The following is a 26,118-nucleotide window of genomic DNA, read 5'->3' as shown; positions in this document are numbered from 1 at the left end:
CCTTTCTTCTTTCTTCTGTGTGTATAGAGGAGGGGTTTCATGTATGCCAGGGCAAGTATGAAATGGACAGAGAATAACTTTCAGGAGTCAGTTTACCTTCACCTACCTTGTTGAGACAAGGTCTCTTTGGGCTGTGTATTCCAGGCTGGCTGGGATACCGACAAAGGCTGTGAGTTTCCTGTCTCTGCCTCCTGTCTCACCTTAGGAATCCTAGGGTGGCAGGTGTGTTCCTGTTTGTTTTTAGTGTGCACTCTGGGGATTCAGCCCTATGGGGCTCAAATCTGCCTTTCCATTTTTGTATCTTCTATAGATATCATGAGGAATAAAATGAGTGAATGGTCCATATTTCTTAAGGGTCACTGCTGGCTATCATTACTCTTAGATTCTAAATCCATTTCCTTCTCATCAGATCCCCTCTTGCCTATAAACAGGACATAGGTCTGAAGTAGCCAAGGTTAGGAGGCTAAGGTTATCCATCACAGGTGCGTCCTCATCATTTCACAGCCTCTGAGATGAAGCAGCGTCTCAGTCATCAGCTTGGGACCATCTGCATTTGAGCCTCACCTTTTACTGTGCGAGTGTTTTATGGAATACATGAGTACTCTAGTGACTTTCTGACCTCATTTTAAAGCTGAAACTTTTCCATGCACCAAGAGAACTCTGCTCACTCTAAAGGGAGGCTGATGTAGACAGCCACGCCACCTCAGAAGGGACATAGAAACAGCTGTGTTTATTTGAGCTTTGCTTTGCCAGGTCTCAGAACCACAGCAGGAAGAACTTAAGACAGAGCCAACAACACTCACACGGCCATGTCACCCCTGCTCCAGGGGAACCTCATTCCATTTGTTTCTTGTGATGGAGAGAGGAAAAAAAAATACTTCAAAAACAAATTTACATGTGGAAAGCAGAGGAACTAATGAAGAAAAGGCTTGTGACAGTTATTGATTATCTTCCTTGCAATGATGCTTCAGGGTATATGATCAGTTGATAAGCAAGCAAACCGAGGAGCTTTAATAGTTTTATCAAGCCATGTACTAGTGTGTAGAGAAATTACTAATTGCACTCATAGCCGACATTCAAACAAACAAACAAACAAAAATCTAGCCTTTTGTATATGGTAACTTGACTCAGGAAATGAAAGAAGTTATGGTTCTTAATTATACGAAAGTGAAATATCACCTTCAAACTCTGTTCATAAATTTCAAATCTTATCAAGCATTCTATGCTGTTTAGGTAGTAATGAACTTCACAAACGATGTTGTTTACTTGAAATGCAGTAGGAAGATGACTGGCAGAGAGGGCTTACACGTTCATTTTTAAAATGAACCAGTAGCTGTGTGCAATGAGAATTTTTCCGACACTGAAAAACACGAGTCAATGGAACACGCGTAGTAAATCTGAGAACTATGGCTCTTGACTCACACTGCTGTGATCTACGGCTAACATGGGGCAAAACCAGAGGTAGCTTCAGCATTCTCACTTTAAAGAGAAAGACTACAGACAGCCATACTGTCAGTCAAGTCTTGAATGCTGAGCAGTAAGACCCTACTTTAACACAAAGCTACTTGAGACAAGCTTGCTCTATAGTCACAGAATTCTGCCTTCCATGAGTTTACGTATGTGTGGCTGATGTCAGGACCAAATGCTATAAACGAGCAGAAATAAAACAGAAATAAAACTTTGACATTGAGTGAAAAATTACATTCGCAACACGTATTTTATTTAAGTTATAGATGTATTTTGTATTTACAATCATATCACCAAAATTCACGAATTGTATTTTATCTCCTAGTTTTTAAGGAAAATCTATTTATTGCCAGAGTCATACTTGAGAGCTTGTCTGGTAGGCTACTTCATAATGTAATCTATAATATGCATCATAAAACTAAGATGAGCTCATTCCTTATGATTTTTTGTAAGAGAGTGAAAAGCCTAAGGGTAACCACTGACACTTTGGGAGGTTTTCTGAGTTGTGCTCCTCTGAGCTATGGGCCACTCTCCAGTCTATGAACAGTTAGCTTTAAAGATATCCATTCCAAAGCATCATGTAGCTTCTTTTACATTATACTTGGGTTGGGGGAGGGTAGGGGAGAGAGAGAGAGAGAGAGAAAGTGGGAGGGAGAGGGGAGGAAGAGGGAGAAGGGGGATGAGGGAGAGGGAGAGGGAGAGAGGGATGGGGAAGACAGGAAGAGAGGACTAAGGGGTAGCCAGAGGGAGCAAGCACAGGAGAGTTACCTAAACATGGGTGTCTGAGTTCTACCTTAGACCTAGCTTTCAGCAGTCCTGTTGTGCAGATGACTCCCAAGCAATTTCAGCCACATCCTCTTTTTTTTTTTCCGGAGCTGAGGACTGAACCCAGGGTCTTGTGCTTGCTAGGCAAGCGCTCTACCACTGAGCTAAATTCCCCAACCCCCAGCAACATCCTCTTGATGGCCCTGAATCAACCACTAAAACCTCAGAGTCAGTACCCAGAAATTGATAAGCTCTACTAACTAGGTGCGGTTTGGCTGAGAGGTGACTGGAAGCACTCCTTGACACAGTGTAGTGGTCAGAGTCAGAATAGGCAGAGTTGGGATATGAAGTAACTTGTGCAGTTTCATCCTTTTTAATAAGTTTTGCATCCTTTTATACACTTTCCCAGCTACTCAAACACATTTTCTATACAAAATAGGGTTTGATGCTCTGTTTGCTTGCTTTAGCAAAATTAAAGCATAATTATTAGTAGCACTAAAATAACTCTCTAAGAGGAGAAGTTTGTATACACTCCAGTAGAGAGGAATAAACCTATAAATAGAAGCCAACTGTGATTACATTAACAGTACACATGATAACTTTCCAATGATGGAATTGGGAAATTCAGAAATTAGTACATCTTAGATTATTAATGAAGCCATAGTAAAGAGAACAAACTCAACAGAATTTAGCAAAAGAGATTAAAGGCATTTGTCGTCATCGTCATCGTCGTCGTCGTCGTTGAATAGGAAAGCAGGTGGCTGTGGAAAAAAACATTCAGATGCCAGTATGAGCACACACATGGCATAAAGAGACCAGTAACTGCTCAGATAACGTTATAAAGACCTTTTAAAACCCTCAGGGATTTGTTTTGTCAAACTTAAAATATAAGTCAGTACAGTAGCATCCGATGCCTGGTAAATGTGTAGGCCTCGAGCAATCTGGAGTCAATTAGCGTTGCTGGTATCATTCCTAGTGAACACTCGATGATCTTTGAAACAAAGTTGTCTGCCTGCCTCTTTCCATTAATAAATAGGAGAGGGCTGGGAACTGCTGCCAATGTGTAATGAGGAGTGTGGAAATGACTTGCCCCGCATTGCTTTGTTTGATGAGCTCCACACCACTAGAGATGAGCTCAGCTTATGAACATTGGAAAGCAATTCTTCTCTTTGAAGAATTCATATAACATCTGCCTAGGCGCACATACACACAAATTCCACCAGGCAATAGATTTAAACTTTATAATGTGTATTGCTGTATTATAAAACATCAGTAGGAAGTCTGGAAGATTGTGTTAGCACCCATACTTTAGAGACTTCATGACTGAGTTACCTACTTTTTTTTAATTCATGATCTGCCAGGCATAGTGACACTTGCCTATCACCTTAGCACACTAGAGGCAGAGACAGTAATATTATACATTTAAGACCAGTGTGGTCTTTATGGAGTGAAATTCTGTTTCAAAATAATAATAGTGATTCTTAAGACTATAATTTTAAATCTCATGTCACTTTTTGTTGAAGATATCTAAAAAACCCATAATGAATGAACTCATAGATATGATTTAATGTGATGTACGATTATGAAATGTGTAATGATCCAGAAGTAGATATCATATATGTATACATATGTATGCATGCACTCATGTGCCTGCACAATATGTTCAAAATATCTCTGCTGAAAGGCACTAAGCAGATGTACCATGGGCCAAATAAATACGTCTGCAGCAAATTTCTAAGGCCAAGTCTGAGAAAATAACCAGGAAGGAAGCTTTGGATCAGCTACAGCAGCCTTTTTCCCTTCAAGTAAAGAGCTGAGGAGACCAAATGCAAGATCAAAGAGTGAACACTGGGAGACACAACTTCTCCCAACTTCTTGGCACCTTCCCCATGCTATCTCACCAGGCACAAGCTAACACAGCCAACAGCATCAAGCCTAAAGCCAACTACTGCCTCTCCAGAAGGGAGGAAATGGATTCTAGTATTGAACAGAGATGGGTATCAGTGGATCCTTTGAGAAGTGACAGTTAGGGATGCAAATCAACATTTCCTTCAAAATACCCATTATCCAGTGGCTTTTCTGATCTGAAAGAATTTGCCATTGAGGGTATAATATTATCTAAGGGCTGTACAGAACAAGCAAAGAGGATAGGAAGCTAGTAAAGTCTCCTGAGAAGCTGGAAGACAAGCTCTCAGAAACATGACCAGAACTGCTTGCTGACCTCAAGAACACCAGGAAGCTAGAGAAAAATAACCAACTGGCCTCCTGCCACAGGCTTTCCCAACAGGTGTGGGACTCCTACCTGCTAGGGGAGCATGGTGCGAGAGCCAGCAATTCAAAACTTGACTCACTGTCTGCTAAACTCCCAAACAAAATATGTCGTTCTCCAAAAAGAACTCAGAGAGGACTAAAATGAAGGTAATTGGCAACTCCTTCCCCTAACTTTTAGCCTCAGCACACTCTACAGAGGGGCATTTTTTAGGATTGTTCATCCATTTACTTGGAAGCAATTAAGTGTGAGTCAAATTAAACACCGTCTAAGACCAAAAGAAAATATCCTAAAAGAGATCTAACCCCTCTTCTTCTTGTGCCAGGAGCCAAGTGATGTAGAAATAGGAAAGAAGGAAAAGGAATCATGTTTTGAGGAAAATATCTCTAGTGTCTGAGGTAAGAGCAGCAGATCACAGAGAAACACAAGTTAATAGTCTGAGCAGGTGGAACTGGTTAGGAAAGTTCTAGAAAACATATTCTCCATCTCTTGGGCTAATAGAATAGGGAGAAAAGAACATTTTTAGGGTGCTTGTTCTAAGTGATTTTTTTTCTTTTAATGCTGAGAAGAAAATCCTCCCATCTTAAAGGACTTTGGTTGCTGAACTCTTAACAATCTATGGAGATGTGGGGACTTTGAAAGAAATTTAAGTACAATGTTTGACCAAAGAGAAGGAAGGAGGGCTGAGAGAATGGAGAGGGTGAACTCCTAGGGTAAGCCCCTCTGCAGGCAGCTAGATAGAAGAAGCACACACAGGTCCAGAAAGTTTTACAATATTCATTTTCTTTGGGGTTGCTTTGCTAAATCTGGTATCTTTTTTGTTTGCTTTGTTTATTTCAGGGGTATTAGCTTAATGTTCGATAGATTGATTGGTTTACTTAATAACATATTTCTTTTGTTGTTTTTAAGATGAAATACCACTACGTAGCCCAGATTTGTCCAAAACTCCTGGGTTCAAGTGAGCCTCAGCTCCTGAGCATGTGGAACCATGAAACGTGACCCACAACCTGCTTATGTTTCTTTCTTAATGACGACAGCAACACACATGCTTTGTAAATTTACAGGTTGGAGTAAAACACCAAGAGGAAAATACAAATTCTATCTTTATCAATTTTCATTCACAATTACTCCCCCCTCACCCTTCTGGGGTTACTTCTTTTCTCTATATCCACTACTCGTGTGCTATAAATACTGTCTTGTTGTATTAAGAAAACCCATCACTAAGTCAGTGTTTGGAACATATTTACATAATGTTCCAGGAGAAAATCTTCAAAAAAATGTCTTATTAATGATGCCTTTTAGTCAAAGGAACATAATTTTAAAATACAGCATATATACATACATATATATATACATATATATGCATATACATCCTTCTATTGGGGTAATTAGCCTTTGTTTGCTGTTATAAATAACTACAGTAGCATAAAACATTATTTTATTGTGACAAATTTATGAGTAGGATTCGCCTAAACATGTAATGTCTTTTGTTAAGTCATTTTCATTAGGAGGAAAAAAAAAGTTTCTTTTTCTTCTTCCTTTGCAGTGTTGGATATGATCATCTTCAGTTTTGGAAATCTCAGTAACATTTTGAGAAAATTACAACTTATTTGTATTTCTATTGCTATGACAAAAATACCCTGACAAAAAATCAACTTAGGAAAGAAAAAGGGTTATTTTGCTTAAAATTCCAAGTTGGAGTCCAGAATTTCTGCTAAGTCAAAGCAGGAAATAAAAACATCCTCTCCTCAGACAACAGCAGAGGGAGTATGCGTACATGGATCACTGTTGTTTGTTTGTTAGCTTTATTAACTTTTACATAGTTCAAAACCCAGCATAGGGAATGGTGCCACTCACAGTGGGCTAGGTCTCCTGACATCAATTAGCAATCAAGAAAACCCCCAACATACATATATGCAGGACCAACAGATGTAAATAATTCTCCCATTAAGATTCCCTTCCCAGGCAGATCTAGTCTGTGTCAATATGACAGTTAAAACTAGCCAGCAGATGTGTATTTGTTAGTTTTCAAGATTATGTGAAGTAATGAATCCTGCCAGGAAACTTAATTCTAATATACACTAAAGTCTTTTAAATATTATTAAGTCATTGTCTTTTTCATTGTTGTTTGATCGTTATCATTAAAGCAGTCATAAATCATTACTTAAAAGTGATTCTTTTCCCGTAGGAAATTGTTTTATGAAAAGCTTTGTTCTCATCTGTCAAGTCATGGTTCACCATTCCCATGTAAAACACAGCAAGACATTTTGAAACTCCAGAGACTCCACAAACCGTAGTTCACGTACATGTTCATCATCTAGGCTTACTATAAACACAGAGACTTGAGTGTGTCAGCATGTAGCTAAATACTAGTCAGCCTGACTCTCTTACTAAATTGAATAACGGGTTTGTGCCAGAGAGTTTCTACATTCTACTGAACAGACTCCCTAATTATAATTATATTCTCTATCCCTGTGGTTAACTTTTATTCCTGTTAAAATCCTTTCAGAAATGTAAACTAGGGTCATGGTAGAGTATTTGCACATAACTTTATCTATAAACATCTCTCTCTCTCTCTCTCTCTCTCTCTCTCTCTCTCTCTCTCTCTCTCTCTCACACACACACACACACACACACACACACACACACACACACACACACACACACACACTGTATTTCTCCCATTCTGCAAACTCTGGATCCCCTTAGGTATCAGTGTGTTCCTATTATAATAACAAAGTATTATCCATTGATTCAAATAATTTTTCTCTTGAGTCCATCTATAAATTGTAGGATGAAAGTTTGGGTTTTTAGGTGTATGTTAGAGAAGAAAAAGGAATGTTTCATGTCCATTCATTTATATGAAAAGGCTGTTTCTTGGGAAGGGACAGTAATGAATAACCATTGATTTTTGCCATTAAGCAGCTACATACAGTTTAAGGCGTCATCCTTAAACTGGGAATGGAACAGTGTGCAATAGAAACCACAGGGACTGGTTCAAAATATACTTAACTCTTTAACTGTCCAAGAAAGCTATGACTATATCCCAGCCCTCATCTTCACTTTGTAAGCTCCACTTCCATGGGGAAGTTGTTCTCCCTGGCCAGCTCTTCTGAAATCAAGACATTGGAGTGTGCTTTATGTTTACCTTTCCTGGTGCCTCCAAATCTCCTTGACTTCCTATATGGAATTGAGTTTCTAAGGCTCTAAGGGCATATGTTTGCATTCCCAGAATAGTCCAAGTATCAGAAGTGGAAGTTGGATCTTCAATTCTAGCTCTTTCCTGCTTTACCATACTTCCACAAACTCCAAAAAGTCAACCATTATACTGATACTGTTTGCATGTTCCAGAACTACACTTCATGTGTTTCTGGTATAGTTTCTCACTGGCATAATATTGGTACATATTTGTGAGTACAATGTGGTGTTTTGACCCATGTACAATCGGGTAATGACCATCTCAGTGCAAGAAGTGAATCTACAATTACTTTAAGTTGTTATCATTTCTTTTTGTTGAGTACATAGAAAACTTCTCAGTTTTGAGCTATTGAATCCCATGTAGTTAATGACACCCTGTGATGTACTCATCCCTCTTGGTGAACCATACCACTGGGTCTACTAACCACTATTAACATATGCTCTTCCCAGTCTCTGCCAACCTTCTTTAGACTACTTTAACCTATAAATGCAAGTCCCCTGTGATACAAGACTCTAATAGGCTGTGATACAAGAAATAATACTGACAGCCCAGTTAAAATTCCCGTGTGAATTTGTACCACTGTATACACATTAATAAATCACCATGAACCAAAAATTTATATGAAACTCATTTTACTGAACATGTCAAAAAATGATGAAGAAAACATTATCTGCTAACATCTTCAGTCATTTGAACAACAGATCATTTAATATAAAAGAAAATAATAAACTAGACCATCTTTATAATATACTCTTGGGGTGTGTTAACTGATTACACTACATCTGAGAGTCACCCTCCGACTTACGCTGGGTCAGTAAGGAGGACTCCATTCTCTGTGTATTAGATTTTCTTTTTGGAGATTTGTCATGGAAATTACAAGACAGCATCTTTCACAACAGATATTCCTATAGTACAATGACTGCTAATGATGTATTTGAATGAGTACTAAGCTATTTGAGTAACCATTATGACTAATTCCATGTTACCCTAGAAATTAAAAGTGCAAACCACTTTTATTGGCTTACTTCTGTTTCACTATGCACTCACACAAGCTGCTTTACCCCCTCATTTTATTGCCTTTCAGTTCATTGTCTTACATGCTGCAAATAAAATACTTCAATTTTTTGCTCAGTCAAAATCTATTCATCATTGTCTGGGATACAACATTCCAAAATTCCCATCCCCTTCACTGTTGTCACCTACAGAGTTCAATCAATGGCCATCACAATGGGTTAATGCCCACACTGACACCTTGATTAAACTTCGGGGCAATATCATGGGAGTACTTCTCTGTTGCACTTGATTTGGAAGGTGTATGATCGGGGTGCTTATCTCATCACTACCAGATTTTTGTATTAAGTTTTTGTCGCTATGGTGGGGACGTTATTGTTTGTTTGACTTTTGCTTTGTGGTTTGTTTGTATTTTTGGCATTTGTTTGTTTGTTTGTTTGGTTGGTTTGCTTTCTTAACCAAACTATCACGACGACTTTCCATTAAGCTAACAGCTGATGTGCCATTCACAGTGCTCATAAGTGGCATCTACCTAACCAGGTACACAGAACAACTCAAGCCCATTCTCATAATCTATTATAGGATTGCTTCTGAAATAACAAATCAAAGTAACACCACCAACAAAATGCATGACTTAGACTCGCAAGTTCCCTGTCTTTTCCTATTTTTTCCAGAATTTTCCCATTCATCATTCCTACTCACATCTTTTGTCTTCCTGCTCATTTCTCCTGGGGCTTCATAATGCTCAGTTCTGTGCCTTCGTGATGCTGTGGTATCCAGTTACAGCTTCTGGTAAGAGGTTCCAAACCTTCCTCTGCCTCCTCAACCTCTACTTCGAGACATAGTTCAAAACTGGCTTGCCCATCTCAGAGTTTTTTTCCTAGTAGTCCTGGCTAAAGTTACTTTCCACCCCCCATTATGCTAACCAATGGGAAAGCAAGCACCATATGCTGGCTTTTCTATGAGAGATTCTCTTTTAGAGCAAACCCTGGATCTTCTGTATCTTCACCCTCATGGTCAAGACAGTTTTGCATCATCAATTGCTGAGCTGGGTTACAATGTCCCGGAACTTGCTTCTTAATGTACCAACACTAAACACTACCCACAAAGACCGAAGGAAGACGTTTAATAAAAGCCCTAATATACCTCGCTGGAGTTAACCATGGTTTTAAAAATAGCCTTATTCCTATAATGCAGAATGACAGTGAGGGTGCTGAGATCATCCCAGTAGCAGGGCAACACAGTTGCAGTCATACCCCTCCAACCCCATTTCATGCAAATAACCAGATTCAAGAACCCAGGAGCTATATTGACAGATTCAAGAACCCAGGAGCTATATTGACAGATTCAAGAACCTAGGAGCTATACTGAGGCTCATCTATAGCCTCTAAACTGTTAGAATACTAATGTTGTAAAGGAGGAAATGGTCACATTTTATTTTGTCCTTACAATAGGTTTTTCTCAACAGACCCTTCCCATTACCAACATCGACTTGTTCACTTACTTGAGTCTTATTAAGCCTGTGGGATCCCACTTCACCTGGAACATGGGAAATAATTACTTTGGTATTCTGCCAAGAGAGAATGGGAATGTGAAACGTACAGGTCCCATGACTCCAGAAAAAAAAAAAAAAAAAAAAAAAGATCCTTCCCCAGAAGATGCCCAGGGAGAAAAGAAGAGCCTGTGATTATCACCAACCAAACTATCTGAATTTCCCGCTAGTGACTTTGAAAGTCAACACGGATCCTGAAAACCAAAGAGAGAGCCTGAGTTCAGCATCTGGCCAGCACTAAGCTACCTTTAAGCAACCAATCCTTAAGGAGGTCCCTGTTTGCTTGAAGAGCTGATCTCTTCACAGCTTTGCATTGATTGGAGTTGGGGTGGGAGGGGCGTGTGTTCTATAACCCAAAGCTGATTCCTTTGCCTTCATATCCCTAAGTTGTAAAACTATCTCAGTTCAGCCTACTATGGAAAGGCAAGCCTCTACACTGCACTGGTATCCCAGAGATACCCAGGAGACCAGTTTCTGATTGTGTACTAAAGCCGCACAGACCACAGAGTTCTCACAGGACAGAGAAGGAAGCATTTCAAACGCTCGTAGCTGAAATCATTTCCAGCAGTCACAACTCAACAGTGCCTGAAGTTTGTACTGAGCTCTCCAGGGCCAACCACTTTACTCTGTGTCAAGCATGTTAGAGCCAGATGGCTGTGCTGTGCAGCCCGCTGCATTGCCTCTTGTACCTGCCGGCCTTTCAAGGGGAAACCCCTTTGGAGACTTGGGAAACACATCTTCCTTCTGGTTACAGTTCTGTTAATCTATTAAGATGTCTCAGATTGTGCACAAACCTTGTTTTGTAGTGTTGCCACAGTACACCATTAAGCCTAGACAAGAGGTTCTCAACCTTTGGGTTGCAAACACTTTGAGAGTCAACGGACTCTTTCACAGGGGCTGCATATCATAAATCCTGCATATCAGATAGTCACGTTATAAATTCATAACTGCAGCAAAGTTCCAATTAGGAAGTAGCAGCAAAAACAATCTTATGGTTGGTGATTACTACAATAGGAGAAACTGTATTAAGGGTTACATCATAACGAAGGTTGAGAATTAGCCTACACTGATTTCATACTTGCTGGCCAGCTGAGGCTGACTTTGAACTCCCGATACTTCTGCCTCTGCTGCTACCCTAGTACAAGGATTACAGGGACTAGAACCACTGCCATAATCTGTGGATTTTTTTTCAAAGGGTCTTCATGATGCAAATACAAAGTCACTTCTACAGAAAAACCATGAATGCCCTTTTCACATTTAAACATAGTAAGGTTGAAGAGATGACATGACCAATGTCTTGTGAGCATCTTCATTGTAGTTGTGTAAACAGATACTATTCCTTGCCAGAAGTATAGCTGGAAAGAATTCTCTAAAGTAAAAATCACCATCTCATTCTTCACAAAATGAAATAAAAAACTCTACTAAAATTTGTATGGAACCACAAAGGACTGCAGATAACCAAAACAATCCTGAAAATAAAAAAGAAAAAAAAGAAAAAGAAACAATGCTAGAGAACTACCATTCCAGATCTCAAGATATATTACAGAGCCATGGTAATAAAAAACAACACGGTATTGGCACTGAAAGAGTCTTGTAGATGAATGGAACACAAATGAAGACCCAAACACACCAGCCATTTGATAGTTGATGAAGATACCAAAGACTTAAGCCCTGGAGAAAAGAAACCATCTTTAACAAATAGTGCAGGGAAAACTGTGCGTCCACATGTAGGAGCATGAAAATAGACCCATATCTATCACTTTGCACAAAAACTAACTCCAAATGTGTAAAAGACCTACATGAGAAACAGGAAACCTTAAAACTGCTAGAAGAAAACATAGGGGACACTATACTTGATATAGATGTAGGAAAGGACCTTCCAAATCGGATTGTTTGGCCAAGAATGAACAAGTAGGACTTCAAAGAACTAAAACACCTTTTCACAGCTAAAGAAACAATCAACTCGGTAAAAAAGAGAGCCCACAGCCAGGCAGCAAGTATGCGTGTCTTTAATCTCAGCGCCTGGTAGATAGAGGCAGGCAGATCTCTGTGAGTTGGAAGCAACCCTGGTCTACAGAGTGAGTTCCAGGACAGCCAGAGCTACACAGAGAAACCCTGTCTTTAAAAAACAAAATAAATAAATGAATAAATAGAAAGAAAGCCTGGATAATGGTATAGAATCTTTGCTATTTATACATCTGACAAGGAATTAATATACAAAGAATCACAAAACAGAGTCAAAAGAACAAATGAGTCAATTAAAAAATATGGGCTGAGGATATAAGCAGAGAGTTCTTCAAAGAATGAATAAAAATGGCTAAGATAGAACTCAAGAAATCATCAACTTTAAAAATTAAAGAATACAAATTTAAAATACTTTAAAAAAGTCAGAGCCATTACTTTGCTATTTGGATCTTAACTCACAGGTATAATCAACTCAGAAGTTTGTAACGACAACAAAAGAAGGACTGGCTCTAAACCTTGTACTTTTAAACTCTTTTGACAAATAAATTCTATACCAAAGCAAAGATATGATTTCTTGAAAGTTCTTTAAAAAAGTCAGAGCCATTACTTTGCTATTTGGATCTTAACTCACAGGTATAATCAACTCAGAAGTTTGTAACGACAACAATAGAAGGACTGGCTCTAAACCTTGTACTTTTAAACTCTTTTGACAAATAAATTCTATACCAAAGCAAAGATATTATTTAATATTATGCTAGTCAGAATATGTAAAGTCAACAAAACAACCAGCAACAAATGCTGGCAAGAATGTGGGCAATGGGGAACTCTAATTCACTATCAATGGGGCTGCAAACTATTGTAGCCACTATGCAAGTCAGTGTGGAGAATTCTCACAAAGCTAAAAGTAAGTATATCATTGGTAACAGCTTGGTATATGCCCAAACGACTCTACATCCTGTCCCCCTGATCCTTCCTCAGCCACGTCCATTGCTGCCCAATTCCCAAATGCTGGGAATGAAGAGAACCTAAACGTCCTTCTGCTGATGAATGTATAAGTGAAAATGCATACATGTACACGATGAAATGCTACTCAGCTCTAAAGAAGCTGAAAATCTTGAACCTTGAAGATAAATGGACAGAACTAGAAAAGATCAGTCAGAGTGAAGGAACCCAAACGCAGAAAGATAAATGCCATGTGTTCTCTCTTATTTGTGGTACCTAATTCCAAACGTTGAGATGTGAATACACAACAAAGAGTAACCTAGGAAAGTCGATATTGGGGTGGAGGTGGGGGTGAGGAGAAGGAGTGCTACAGAGATGTCTAAAAGGGTACAGGTGCTGTGAAGGAAGAAATAGGAAAAAGGGAGTGGACACCAAACTGATACAGCCCTATCATTAACCCTGTACCCGAGGCTCAGGAAACATCCTGGGAAAGGTTGTAGGAAGATTTGAGAGACACAGGACCAGGATATTTGCTGCAAGATAGTGTCTTCTCTACACGTCAGGGAAGCTACCCCACGAAATCTTAGCAATATGACTCACTTAAACAGGACTTGAACAATGGTAACACTTACTGACATGCCAACATGGACTGAGAAAAATCTCAAATACCCCCTTCTCCATAGATGAAGAACTGTGGGCAAATAATGCCTTCTGAGAGAGGGAGAGCCAGTCTTTCCCGGGAATGAGCCCCTAATTGGTTATATATACATATGTATGTAACTAGATAGATTCAACCCACTGGCTGAAACCATTTATGTTGCTCATTTGCATGTGTGTCATATGCATATACATATATACACATATATGTACACATAGCTAAATAGACACAACCCACTTTTTATGCATGCCCACATGTGCATGTGCATGTGCGTGTGTGAAAGAACGGCATGGAGTGTGGTGTTGGCCAGAGCATGAAAACAGAGTATTAAAGATTAACATAATGGATTGCAGACATGTATGAAATGTTGTAATGAGATCCATTACTTATATAATTAATAAATACTAATACAAATTAAAGTATGCAACCAGAAGCAACAGAATTACAGCTCTAAGAACTGTCCTTCAGTCCGTAGCCGTGAACCAGCAACATTTCCCAGTGTAGTTATTATCAGAACTTGTAAAAGGTTAGCATTCAGAATGGGACAATAACAGGTGCTAATTGATTAGTGTATAAAATTACTTTTATTATTACTAATCACACAAAGAATAATATTAAAAAACTATGATGGTTTTAGCAAACAGGTTTTTCTAGAGGAATTTAAAGATGTAAAGGTTTTCTATAGGACAGTTAAAAATAGGTAACATAATAACTATAAAAATGTAACAAGAATAATGAAAGGCAGAGAGAGAAATGACCACAAAGTCAAACCTCCTCCCCTAATCAAGAACTTATTTTCAATTGACACCTGCAGACAAAAGGAAAGTCAGTTTCCTCCAATGGAGTGGCAGAGGCTAACTATATCACCTACACTTCAGGGAAGGACCCATGTCCAGAAGCAGCTGGCTAATACAAAATCGATTTCATGCTTTTTTAAAATTTAGTTTTGTTACAGTATTTATTTTTTGTCTTATGGTTTTTGTTGGTTTGCTTGTTTTAATTTTTATTTATTTTATTTTTTAAGAGATGAGAAAGAGAAAAAGTGTAAAGTTTGCAAGATGTGAAGAATTAGAATGGAGAAAAATGTGAAAAAATACATTGTATGAAATAAATAATAAAAAGAAAGATAATGAAATATCAGTAGTATCCTTTCAATTGCATGTGCTTTCTGTTTATAATTCAATAGTCTATTTCTCTCCACTACTAATTTCAAATCTTTGGTTTTATAAATGTTGAAAACATCTTTAGAATAATGTGTCTATTTTCTGTTTTTCATCAAGGAAAGCATTCCATGTCAGATAATAGACACAGAAGACAAATTACTTATGGCCGTGCCTTTGGTTATAGATAAAATTAGATAAAGATTTCGCTCAGACCAATAAGAAACTCAGAGTTAGAAGTCTTGTTTGTTTGTTTGTTTGTTTGGAGCCAGGGTTTCTTTACGTAGCCCTTACTGTCCTGGAACTCTGCAGACTAGGCTGGCCTCGATCTTAAGGATCTGCCAGCCTCTACCCAACCCCATAATCCATACTGCTGCCAGAAACCATGTTGAATCCATGAGCTGTGTGCTGCTACATGCTGCTGTAGACAAAGGAGGACATCTTTTGCAGGGGTATTGATGACTGCAGACTCAAAACTGAGAATGAGAGACATGGAAGGTGGCTGTGCCAACTTCTCCCTGCACAAAAAGAAAAGAAACATTCCAGACATGAAGTTATTGAAGAGTCCTTTAAAATTATCATATGACACTGACGTATACCACTTCACAATTGATTGAAGTATAGGACTCTGGAGGGGGCAATGGGGAAGGATTCAGTTCCCTTCAGAGGCTCGCCACTGGAAGTTCAACCAGTCTCCAATGAGTATATAAGCAACACAAATTGGACCTGTTCCTTTCTTTTTTGTTTTTCTGGGGAGGGGAAGAGTTTGGAAAGTGGGAGGGTAGATCAGGAAGGAATGGGAAGTGAGTGTGATCAGGGTGTATTATATCAAATTCACAAATAATTAATAAAAGCACTATGTTTGAGGGGGAGAAAACAAATCTTTTTTTGTGGGACGCAATATAAGAAAACTGAAAATTTTATTTCAATTATATTTACAAGCACTATAAATGTGCCATATTCTGCTAGTGGAAACAAGACACTGTAAAAGTAAAAATGAGGGGATTATCCCACCCCATATTTTGATGGTTAAGAAAGCAGTAAATATAACTTGGAGAATATACATGGCTAGAAGATGAAATTCCAGAGAATCACTTTTGTAAAAGGAAAAAAATCATCTTGGGTTTTTCTTTGTTTATTCCATTGCTTGAGACGAGGTCTCACAGGATAGCACAGGCTGATTTCTAGTGCTTGCCAGGTTGGCCTGGAACTCAGGCTATGCTCCTGCACCTGCCTCTGGGAGGTGGGAGTTATAGGCATGCCTGGCTCTCAGGCAAAATTTAGTGAACGCTTAACCCCTAATCATAATGATTTCAGTTAAATCAACTTTGAAACCCATAGCCCTACAGAGATGCTGACCACAAGAAAACCCCATGAATTTTATGTTTCATTTTAAGAAAAACAATCAAGTTTTTGTAGTTATAACTAAAGAAGTATTTTAAAGGAAAATCTGCATGCTAAATTTATCCCCCATTATTTTTCTAAATTCTGAGATGTTTACGATTTCCTCCTAAGTTTCTCCTTTTATGGTTTCTACAATTTCTTACCATCATCTAGTTTGTCTCTACAACATTTTATTACAAGCTGAGAGCCAGTCGACCAAAGAGGAAGAATTAGCATTGGTTCAAAACATTTCTTTCTGGGGGGCATGATTTATCAGAAAGCAAACTTTTCTTCTAAACAATGTGATGATCACCATATAATGGAGAACTATGAGCTGTGCACGTCACTGCAATTGACGCACACAGTAGTCCACCGCAATTAGTCCATAGACTCATCAATTTAATACATGCCTCTTCAGTAGTCTACAGCAATTAGTCCATGGAGTAGTTAATTTAACTTTCTGAAAGAGCAAGAAGTACAATAAACTTAAAAGTCTGTTTTATTTAAGCCAATCATTCCAACATATCATTCCTTTAGTTTTTAATTCACTTGAGACTGTTATTAAAGGACACTGTAGATTATTTTTCTATCCTGTCTTTGAAATACAATGTGGATTCCGTATCACATTTGGATTCGCTTTTCAAATGCTCAGCAGTCACCTACGCATACTGGCTACCAGAGGTCTAGTGGAGTTTTCCTGAGAAGTCGTGAGCTTGGTCATTTTAGACACAGTCAAGGCAGGTGTGCTGTCACGGCAGGCCAATGAGTGCACCCTCTTCAACTCCCACATTGAACCCTGGGAGTGGTGGAAAAGAACGGTTACAGCTTAAACTGGGCACCCAGGCTAACACTTACAGTACCAACATACAAGGTGCTGAGGTAGAGAGTTTTTATAATTTTTAGACCAAATGTGAGTTTTAGATGGCCTGAAAGACAGAGTGAGATACTATTTCAAATAAAATAATAAAATAAAACAAAAATAGGAGGGAAGAAGGGAAGAGAAAAGAGCATTTATTGTTATATCTTACATTTTTTAACACCAAACAATTATATAGAAATTAAGAGAAGCAACCCCATGAAGACAATGGCTTGATTAGAGACTGTATGCTTGAACTAGGCAGAATGTGCAGTGAGAGTATTGATCAGAGTATTGATACCCTCCTTAGTCCTAGCTCAAAAGTTGCCTCTATGGCTTGTATCTCCTGTAAGATTATTCCATCACTGCTGCATCCTCAGCCCCACAACAGAGCTGTCTCCTGATAGAAGCCAAAAGTGTCAGTCACACTGATGAGAACCAATGAGAACCTAGAAATGTGAGTGAGGGTGGACGAATTCAGTACCCCTTACATAAATACAGAATCCAGTATTCAGGTTACCACTCTTCAGTTAGTTGGCAAGGAGATACTGGAAGGGGAGATGCAAATCAGAGTCTGGGAAGGCGTTACTAATAAACAGGTTTTGTTACTAAATGCTGTGGAAGAACTCCAGACATGAAAGGGCCTATGTCTTCCTATCTGTGTGTGATGAGCATGTACAGAGATAGAAGTCATTCTGTATAAGGAAGATCTTAGAGTCATGGATGGAAGATGGTCAAGATGCACTTAGAACTTTGGAGTCCATATAAACAAAAGCCAACCAGTGTGAGCTTACAGAGGGTCCTCCAACCCACCAAGCATCTATTCCCTTGCTTGAAAATTTAGGAGAAGACTGATGTCAAATCCCTAAATTCCTTAGCAAGGCTTAAATAACTGAGGCACAATTTTTCTTTAGCCTAAGAATAGGTGTCTCATGCATACTTAAGCAATGGCAGCCGCTCATATAAACACATCGTTCTGCAAAGGACTGAGGTAAAAGGAGGGGGGATAATAGTAGATATCTGCCCTTCCCAAAAGCTGGGGGGAAATGTGAATCATGCTAATGACTGTTTATTTTACCAGAATAAACACAGTTTCAGACATATTGTGACTCCAAAAGGGGGTGATGATTCTACTTCCTGCCAAGTCACTGAGCAGCGATGACTTAGTGGTCCATGATCTTTGACACACCCTTTCTAAAATCCTTTCTGGAGACTTCTGTGCTGACAGACCGTACATTACCCTCTAGTTAGCAGAGAATGCCCACAGCTGCTGTTCTGTTCTTGTCTTGTACTCTCAATGGTTACCTGCAAAGCATTGGGTATGTCCTTGGATGTCAGAGTCTGTACCACTTTGAAGCTCTTTAGAACCCTCATGGCAGCTTGAAGGGTTGGGTACCTAACAAGAATTTTGGACAACTCTTTACACTAGATGAACAGTCAGGAAGATGGTTATATGAGAATAATGATTCTTTTTCTGTAGAACACATTCTAAGCTAATGACCAAAAATGGGTCTTCATTCCATTTTTATCTCTTTTAACAAATACCCATTGATATGTGTTCTTGCAAGTTTTAAGAGCTCCGACTCTTAAACATACATTTTTCTAAGCAAGGCCTTCTCTTACAAAGAATGCAATGCTAGTTTTAAAGCTATTCAAGACAAATTGTCATATTCACTAAATTATATTAAAGCAAGGAAATCCTGAAGATATTTAGTAGCTGATATGAATGTCCACAAAGAATACTTTCAAAACAATATCTTCTAATCTACAGGAATATCTAAGTTACTTCAATTGAGGTAGACAGCCTGGTGTCTTTAGTTTGCTTGCTCAAAGCTCATGTGATTGATTCAAGGCTCTTAACTCACATGAGCTTAACTGAAGTGAAACTCGAGCTTCCGTTTCATCCTACGTGACCTTCCCTCTGCCCTGACACATTTAAACCAGGTAGGACGAATACAACTTCATTCCCTAGATGTCAAAATTGAGACAAAGAGCAGCTTCATCAGCCCCAGACTTAGCTCTCCACTAACAACAACAATGACAACAACAAAATTAACCTTGCAAAAAACGCCCAGTCCAGCGCTCATTTTCCGCCATCGAACTTTTTCCAGGGTTAAATTCTTAAAGCAATTTTCCAAGTTCATAATTACCTTAGCTCCATGCACAATTTGGGTAGTTAAGTAATTACATGATTTGCACATGCAAATACTGCAATCATTGGCACATAAAAACAATGCCCTTTAAACATTTGGGCCTGATGGAGGACAAATGGTCAGAAGATCAAAATTCCTGTGGTTTCCAGAAAGGAGAGCTGGAAACAGAAAACACCATCAGCCAGGCTTGACTCTTTAGATGATGAACTTGCTTTAACCTAGGGTAAAGAAAGAATTCAAACATATTTAAGCCTCATCAGCGATTCTTCTCCAAAGCATTCTCAAATACCAAACAATCTTTTGAAACCATAATGTGTGTCAGAGTAGTGAGCATAAAATTCAGTGTCCACTGTTGCGTAATAACATCATTCTGCAAAGAGGAGTGAATAGGGTAAACTGATTGGAAGGACTATGGGCTCTGAAGCACAGAACAAACAAACACAGTGCCCAGCATTGGCTAATACTGTTGCAACAAAAGGAGGAATGAGTGAAACTAATTATTTGAAAGGAATGCAGGCCAATAAACTACATTCCGATTGGGTCTGAAATATGAATGACATTTTCTCACACTCAGTATCTCAGACACCCGTTTTCTTTGTTTCATGGGAGATTGAAACACAAGTTAGCTGGGATGAAGAGTGCCAATTTAAAGTACATTTCTCCTTCACAATGGAAAGAGCATAGCACAAAGGCAAGTGGAATTCCTTTTACATTTTGGTTTGATGTGGTTTTTATCTTATCATGTCACTAATCTTTGTGCTCTTAACTGTCAATGGATGACAGAGAAACAGCTAAAACTTTGAAGAGTAATGTTTTGGGTTCCGTAACATAGAAATCATGTCTTCTGATAAAGGATATAGAGACAGGGCATTTTTCCCTCTCTCAGTCTATTCACGGGAACTGTGAGAATCCTACAGTTTTAAAGGTGTGAAAAGTTATCTAACCCCTAAGGCTGAAGACAGAGCACTGGTTGAAAATGTAGTCTGGTAATATTGTAAGATTTTAATGGGATTACCTACAGTGAAAACTGCCCAGTGGCAGTGGCGGCAGCAGCAGCAGCAGCAGCAGCAGACTTTCTTCATTACAGTCCCAAATCACTTTTTGGGGATACTGAATAGGAGCGACTACAATTACAGCTTTGGATACCATCAGTGCATAGGCTCAAAAGTGAGCAATAGATGTGAAATGTAGCTTAGGAGACTCCCCAAACAATACAGTCTTTTGCAACTGCCTTGATTGTCTCCCAGAACAGGGAAGTCTGGCTGTTGGAGATACCACAAACTTCAGACATGGGATTCAGAAATATTGAGCTGCAACTGACCTGGGAGTCTCCTTCCTAAAGACTTGTTTTCATAGTACCTGAACACGGTCTGCAAGCTACCAGAAAAGAGAAGAAAACAATGACATTACTTAGCTATAAAGCCTACAGACCACAACAATAGCCAGGATGGCAGATACTTGCAAAGGCGTGGTAGTGGCACTCATGTCTTAAGGAAAACCATCAGCTGTCTAATCTAATACAATAGAACAGAATTCATGCTGCTATCTAAAACGTAGTCAAAAACTCATAAATAGAGAGATCAAGAATCCTCAAGGAAAACCTTTTAGAGTCACATTGCTAAATCTGTAAAATTATTTTTCACTTTTTATTATAGTTTTTTGATTAGATACTTTTATTTACATTTCAAATGTTATCGCTTTTCTAGTTTCCCATCATTAAACCCCCTATCCCATTTCCCCTATCCCTTCTTCTATGAGGGTGTTCCTCCACCCAACCACCCACCCTTTCTCACTTCCCTGCCCTGACATTCTCCTACACTGAGGGTCCAGCCTTGGCAGGACCAAAGGCTTCTCCTCCTGTTGGTACCCAACAAGGCCATCCTCTGCTATATATGCCACTAAAGGCATGGGTCTATCCATGTATACTCTTTGGATGGTGGTTTAGACCCTGGGAACTCTGATTGGTTGGTATTGTTGTTCTTATGGGGTTGCAAACCCCATTAGCTCATTCAATCCTTTCTCTAACTCTTCCAATGGGGACCCTGTTCTCAGTTTAATAGTTGGCTGCGAGCATTCACCTCTATATTTGTCATGCTCTGGCAGAGCCTCTCAGGAGACAGCTATATCAGGTTCCTGTCAGCATGCACTTCTTGGCATCCCCAATAGTGACTAGATTTGGTGGCCGAATGTGTATGATCTGGATCCCCAGATAGGGCAGGCTCTGGGCCATTCCTTCAGTTTCTGCTCCAAACTTTGTCTCCATATTTCCTCCTATGAATATATTTATCCCCCTTCTATGAAGGGCTAAAGCATCTGTACTTTGGTCATCCGTCTTCTTGAGCTTCATGTGGTCTGTGGATTTTATCTTGGGTAATCTGAGCTTTTGAGCTAATATCAACTTACCAGTGAGTGCAGACCATGTGTGTTGATTTTTGTTTTTTGTGATTGGGTTACCTCACTCAGGAAGATATTTTCTAGTTTCATCCATTGCCTACGAATTTCATGAAGTCATTGTTTTTAATAGCTGAGCAGTATTCCATGATGTAGGTGTACGACATTTTCTGTATCCATTCCTCTGTTGAAGGACATCTGGTTACTTTTCAGCCTCAAGTTATTATAAAGAAGGCTACTATGAACATAGGGGAGCATGTGCCCTTGTCATATGTTGAAGCATCATTTTGGTATATGCCCAGGAGTGGTGTAGCTGGGTCTTCAGGGAGTGCAATGTCCAATTTTCTGGGCAACCTCCAGACTGATTTCCAGAGTAGTTGTACCAGTTTGCAATCCCACAAACAATGGAGAAGTGTTCCTCTTTCTCCACATTCTTACCAGCATCTGTTGTCACCTGAGTTTTTGACCTTAGCCATTCTGACTGGTGTGAGGTAGAATCTCAGGGTTGTTTTGATTTGAATTTCCCTGATGACTAAGGATGTTGAACATTTCTTTAGGTACTTCTCAACCATTTGATATTCGTCAGCTGAGAATTCATGGTTAGTTCTGTATCCCATCTTTTAATAGGGTTATTTGATTCTCAGTTGTCTAACTTCTTCAGTTTTTGTATATATTAGATATTAAACCTCTATCAGATGTAGGATTGGTAAAAACCTTTTCCCAATCTATTGATTGCTGTTTTCTTCCTAATGAAAGTGTCCTTTGCCTTACAGAGTTTGAAATTTTATGAGGTCTCATTTGTCCATTCTTGATCTTACAGCATACAGTATTGGTGTTCTATTCAAGAAAATTTTCCCAGTGCCCATGTATTCAAGGCTCTTCCTCACGTTTTCTTCTGTTAGTTTGGGTGTATCTGGTTTATGTGGAGGTCCTTGATCTACTTGGATTTAAGCTTTGTACCAGGCGATAAGAGTGGATCAGTTTGTGTTTTTCTGTATGCTGACCTCCAGTTGAATTATCACCATTTGTTGAAAATGATATCGTTTTTTTTTCTGTAGATGGTTTTAACTCCTTTATCAAAGATCAAGTGACCATAGATGTGTGCGTTCATTTCTGGGTCTTTTATTCTACTCCACTGATCTACCTGCCTGTCTCTGTACCAATACCACATAGAGTTTATCACTATTACTCTGTAATAATGCTTGAGGTGAGTAATGGTGATTTCCCCAAAATTCTTTTATTTTTAAGGATCATTTTTGCTATCCTGGGTTTTCTGCTATTCCAAATGAATTTGTGAAATGCTCTTTCTAACTCTGTGAAGAATTGAGTTGGAATTTTGATGGGTATTGCATTGAATTTGTAGGTTTCTTTTGGCAAAATGGCCATTTTTACTATATTAATCCTGCCAATCCATGAGCATGGGAGATCTTTCCATCTTCTAAGTTCTTTAATTTCTTCCTTCAGAGACTTGAAGTTCTTGTCATACAGATCTTTCACTTGCTTGGATAGCATCACACTGAGGTATTTTATGTTATTTGTGACTATTGTGAAGGGTATCATTTCCCTAATTTCTTTCTCAGCCTGTTTATCCTTTGAGTTGAGGAAGGCTACTGATTTGTTAGAGTTAATTTTGTATATAGGTACTTTGCTGAAGTTGTTTATCAGGTTTAGGAGTTCTCAGGTGGAACTTTTGGGGTGACGTAAGTATACTATCCTATCATCTTCAAATATTGTTATTTTGACTTCTTTCTTCTCAATTTGTATCCCCTTGACGTCCTTTTGTAGTCTGATTACTCTGGCTAGGATTTCAAATACTTTATTGAATAAGTAGGGAGAGAGTAGGCAGCCTTGTCTAGTCCCTGATTTTAGTGAAATTGCTTCAAATTTCTCTCTATTTAGTTTGATGTTGGCTATTGGTTTGCTGTATATTGCTGTTACTATGTTTAGGTGTGGTCCTTGAATTCCTGATCTTTCCAAGACTTTTAACATGAAGGGGTATTGAATTTTGTCAAATAATTTCTCAGCATCTCATGAGATGATCATGTGTTTTTTTCTTTGAGTTTGTTTATATAGTGGATTATGTTGATGGATTTCCATATTGAACAATTCCTACATTCCTTGAATGAACCTTACTTGATCATGATGGATGATCGTTTTGATGTGTTCTTGGATTTGGTTTGCAAGAATTTTATTGAGTATCTTTGCATCAATATTCATAAGGAAAATTGGTCTGAAGTTCTCTTTCTTTGTTAGGTCTTTGTGTGGTTTAGGTATAAGTGTAATTGTGGCTTTATAGAAGGAATTGGGTATTGTTCCTGATTACCTCCAAAAAGAAGCTGGAGCGAGCATACACTAGCACCTTGACAGCACACCTAAAAGCTCTAGAACAAAAAGAAGCAAATACACCCAAGAGGAGTAGACAGCAGGAAATAATCAAACTTGGGGCTAAAATCAAGCAAGTAAAAACAAAAGAACTATACAAAGAATCAATAAAACCACGAGTTGGTTCTTTGAGAAAACCAACAAGATAGATAAACCCTTAGCCAGACTAACAAGAGGGTACAGAGAGAGCATTCAAATTAACAAAATCAGAAATGAAAAGGGAGATATAACAATAGAATCTGAGGAAATTCAAAAAAAAATCATCAGATCCTACTACAAATGCCTATACTCAACAAAACTGGAAAATCTTGAGGAAATGGACAATATTTTAGACAGATACCAGGTACCAAAATTAAATCAGGATCAGATAAACCAGCTACACAGTCCCATAACTCCTAAAAAATAAAAGCAGTTATTAAAATCTCACAAACAAAAAAAAAAGCCCAGGACCAGATTGATTTAGTGGAGAATTCTATCAGACCTTCATAGAAGACCTAATATCAATACTGTCCAAACTATTTCACAAAATAGAAACAGAAGTAAACCTGTAAAATTCTTAATAATACTCTAAATATTTATCCTTTCATCCACAGCTAAGTGTAGCTCTCACCCTTCTTCAAAGAAACTTCTTTTTGTGGAAGATGGAGACCATTACAGAAAGCTACAAGCAGTAAAAGTGCAAAGAAGAATTGATCATAATTGAGATGAGCCAGCCCCAGCTAATATGGCTACAATATCGTTCCTACACCTAAGGCCTAGGGAGCATTAGGAAGCAGGCACAGAAGATTCTAATAGCCAGAAAATCATTCAGGGTTCTGCTGTGATAGATTGTCTTCAATACATGCTGGGGAAAGTTGCAGTCACTAAGTCTCAACAATGTTGTTCTCTCAATGCAGGAAGACTAGCTGACATCTGAATGTGCACTAAGGATTAGCATACAAGATTAACCTCCCCTAGATAACGAGCTACAGGCAATCACTGGCTTCTGGGACAAGCTCTCATAGGTTATCAATGCCAGTATTCAGCCCTAAATACATAAGCATCTAAGCGACACTAAATGAAGTCAGCAGAATGTATTTATGTATACAAGTTCAGTTCCTAGTTCCCATGATAGCTTGTAACTGTAACTCTAGAACCAGGGGAATCCCTTTTCTCACCACCAAAAGTACACATGCACGTGCACATGTGCATATAAACACACACATACACATACACACAGAGAGAGATGGGGGAGGGAGGGAGAGAGAGAGAGAGAGAGAGAGAGAGAGAGAGAGAGAGAGAGAGAGAGAGAGACTGAAATAATTAAGTGTGTGACTAGGTCCTAATTTTGAGAAGAAGCAGGGGTGGGAATGTGTTGGATTTAGAGAAACAGAAATGATGTGTTTATAGTTCTCATGTATGAACATGTGAAATGTAAATCTTTGAAGAGAGATGTGATGCAAGGCTCTCAGTGCTGCCTCACCCCAACCTGTATTCACAAGGGGAAACATGTTTTGCATGGACTCTCCTTTTTAAAGTCCTCTAAGACTCAAAAACACAGAACAGTAAAAAGACATTATGTTATTTATACCTTTGTCTTAGTTCTGGGTAGATAAATGGATACAGCAAGACATCAATGATTGTAGTTTGAAAATATCTAAAAATATGTCTAGATTATTTAAATGTTATGCATAGGAAAATTATTCAGGAGCTTAACACTATCACCATGACCCATATTCTCTATGACCTCGGGGGACCAAGATGGCAGGAGGTATTCCAGCCTGATGTGTTTCTCACTCTAGATTGGAAGGGAATTGCCAAAACAAACAAACAAACAAAAGCAAAACAAAACAAAAGCAAAGCATGCTTTACACTTTATGTCTACAAATACATTTTATTTTACTGATGCTGATTGGCTCAAAGAAATTTGAGTGGCCTAGCCGTCTGACTCTACCAGAACTCTGGGCCTGCACTGTGGGGAACAGA

The sequence above is a fragment of the Rattus rattus genome, chromosome 5, assembly GCF_011064425.1.
Source record: "Rattus rattus isolate New Zealand chromosome 5, Rrattus_CSIRO_v1, whole genome shotgun sequence".
NCBI classification, from domain to species: domain Eukaryota; kingdom Metazoa; phylum Chordata; class Mammalia; order Rodentia; family Muridae; genus Rattus; species Rattus rattus.
Note: the sequence above shows the minus strand (reverse complement) of the source record.